Raw genomic sequence first — 3780 nt, 5'->3', positions numbered from 1 at the left:
TAATATATATATATATATATATATATATATATATATATACACATACAAAAAAATATACAGATTTTTAAAGAGATCTTAATGATGATTGTACTCCGCTCAATGAAAGAATGACTTTGAATCAAATGAAAACTCATCCATTTCGCGCAGATCTTCAGCGTTGTACAGCGTTATGTTGTCTCCTATGTATAAACTGAGGTTATTCTCTTATTGAATAGAGTATAGTTATATGTAAGTAGGATTTACACGTAGGCAATTTTATGACATATTTCTTTATTGACACATCACTACATACTATTACATCAAAATCTCGCATGCATACACATAAATACATATAACAGTAACAATTTTAATTTAATAGACATCTAAATCCAATTCTAAGATCTCTATGTTATTTCTTTGTGCAAACTATTAATCTGTGGACTATTTATTTCGTAAGTACAGATTGCATAGCTTTTATATAAAATAAATGTCTTAATGTGATAGCTCATTCAGAGAGCTTCATTTTCAAATTAGATTAAATGAGAAAAATCTCAATTTCAAAATTTTTGTAGTTTTTGGCATAAATTCCACCTTGCAGATACATTAATGCTTATATTTTAATCTTGAAAAAGAATTTTCAAATATATAAAAGAGAGAAAATGTTAATGTTATACAAAAGTTACACAGTTTAATCAGTAATACAGACAGCTTTAAAATAGCTTTTAATAGCAAACCCGAATGATTAATACTTTAAATTAATCAAATAAACAAGAACGCAAGTGGTAGCGAGATAATATTTTATTCTGTTGGTATATAAATAATAAATATAAACGTTTCGGCCTCAATCAGGCCTTCTTCATTATACTCCATTAATACTTTATATTTTTATTATTTATTTAGATCTCGTGCATAAATATATTACATTATTACCAAATAAGTTTCCAGGGAATTCAATACTAACAAATTTATTTTCATGAGGAAATAAAATGGTCGAATTAACTCTTCAAAAAGTTAACAATTTACTTCAATCAGCAGCACCAAAAGATGTACATATTTGCTTAAAATATTTTATATTTTATTTATTATACATGGTGTCCCAAAATAATCACCAAATATTTCATGAGCAGATAGAGCAGACTAAACTGAGTCGAAAAATTCTCTACCATTTTGCAATTTTTGCAATAATTAATAAGATATTAATTATTAAAAATTGTCGAAAATTAGTTTTCAATAATTTTTTCAAATATTATCAACTTTATAGAAAAACTGCAAGAGACAAAAATTGTTTATTTTCTTTTCATAGAGCTTTTTTTTCAAAATTTTTTATCGACTTTTTACTACATTTTCTTATTTTTACCAACATAAAAAAATATATTTAAAAATTTTGAAAAAATTTTTGGGATATTCTGTATATAATACAATACATACAATATTTTTTAAATATAATAGATATATATGTATTTTCACAGAATTTGTTACAATTGTTTATTATTAAACGGGAAGAAAAATCAAATCAAAACTTAGCAAATGTTATTGATGTGGGAAATGATGATACACAACGTGAGAATCTTATTAATAATCAACTTTTAATAATTTTTAATAATTCTTTTAATAATTTGATATTTGATTGGACAAAATTTTACAATCTCATTTATTTAACCTAATATTATTTCGATTCTTTGTGCATTATTATAAATTTATAGTGAATATGATTGTTATATGAAAACTATTTCTTTTTATAGAATAGTTATATATTCACCATCTCCTGCAAAAGAAGGAATAGTCATCAATACTAAACATTATTTACTCGCAGAAGACAATTTTTTGGACGATGTAATTATAGATTTTTATTTGACCTTAGAGATATTATCAGAATTTGATCAACATAGAACGCATGTGTTCAATTCATTTTTTTTTACAAACGTTTAACTAGTTCATATATCCAAGATGTTCAAACCGTGTCAATGATACTTGCCAAGCCAAAAGGCAAGAGTACAAATGTGAACGAAGAACGTCAACATATTTGAAAAAGATTTTATTATAATTCCTAACAAAGAGTAAGTAATTCTGTAAGTTTAATATTAATTTAAACTCAGAATAGAGAATCTTAAAGGTAGGGATGTATCAGATCATAAAATGCCAGATATCGGATATTGGATATTTGAGAATTAAAGAACATGACAGTAGATATCTGATATTCGATTCGGATATCCGATAGAGTAATTGTCCGGGCGGATATTTCCTAATTTTACAATTTCTCCATTCTTTTTTAAAAAAGAAAGGAGAAAAGGAAAACAAGGGAAAAATAGCGATAATAATTTTCTTTATCTTTTCAACGTAAAAAAAAGTGGAAAGATAAATTATGCAAGAAGTTCAGTTGAAAAGAATAGAAATTTGTATCTATGTGACGCGAACTTTCAATGTAAAATTTTAGGATATATACTACCGGATACTAATGATATCCAGTTATCCGGCCGAATAGGAAAAAAGGGCTAGATAAGGCCGATTCTGAATGCTTCCTGATACATCCCCACTTAAAAGTTAGAACCACTATTGCGACATCAGATAAAGAAGAGTTTAATTGCACGTAATGAGAGAAAAAGAAAAAATATTGAAGTTTTATCATATTGTAATTTATCTCATATTAAATTTGTAACTTATAATAAACGAGTCAATCAATTTTATTTATTTTATTCAAGAAATTCTATTGACTTATGGTAACATAAGCATAGATATTATATCATTTTATGATATAATATTTATAGTGCACATTAATTTTTGGCTGTTATTTGTTTTCCTGGATTAGTTGAAAAAGTTTCCACGTGTGAAAACTGACTACAGAGGAAACGGTAGTAATAAAACTGTGCAAAAGACCAAAAAAATAAAAGAATTGAAAAAACTTACAATTAATTTTACAACGATTCCTTACCAATTATAACGATAAATAATGGATCTAAAAGAAACAAAGTAAAAGACAACGATGATGAAATAAAAATAGAAATAGACAAAAAGGTAGAATAAATTTTATTGTTAATTTGTTTTTCCCTCTAAAGTCTACTTTAGACGATTTATAATTCTCGACCAAATTCAGGACAGAATTTTATTTATAATATTGCGTATCAATGTAACATAGAATAAAAAATATTTGAAGAAATAAATACACATATACAGAAAATATGTATATATATTTTTTCTGTGTATACTTCTTCAAATGTTTTCTATGTTACGTGACATTCAAAATTATAAATAGAATTCTATTCTGAATAGAATTCTATTCTGATCTAAAGGACTTTAAACAATTAAATATACTGAAACTTTTACTTATAGAATGAGGTTGACCAATCAAAAAAAAGTGCAACCCAAATTAATGTTAAACTTGAGAAGGAAATCATCAAAAAGTAAATAGTTGTTCATATCATGTATTTGATGTAATCTGTATATACTAGGTTTTATTTGTATATATTAGGTTATTTGAATGATTTAATTTATAGACCTTGTATACTAATATTTTGCTTCCTGATGAGAATAGAACACGGGTAATTGCTACGTTAAGAGATTATTTAAGTTGCGAACATGTTGCCAAACTTGACGTAAAAAAAATATTCTCAGAAGATACTATTAAGGGAGAGTATTTGAAAGTACCTCGGCAATCAAATTTTGCTAATTGCAGATTGTATGTATTACAATATGTGGAAAGTTTTTTCAAGGTAAGTATAAAATAACTCTATTTTTTATTACTTTTTAAATGTCTGATTACGTATTATCGTATATATATATATATATATATATATATATATATAT

Source organism: Atta cephalotes, assembly GCF_000143395.1.
Source record: "Atta cephalotes unplaced genomic scaffold scaffold00007, whole genome shotgun sequence".
NCBI lineage: Eukaryota > Metazoa > Arthropoda > Insecta > Hymenoptera > Formicidae > Atta > Atta cephalotes.
Note: the sequence above shows the minus strand (reverse complement) of the source record.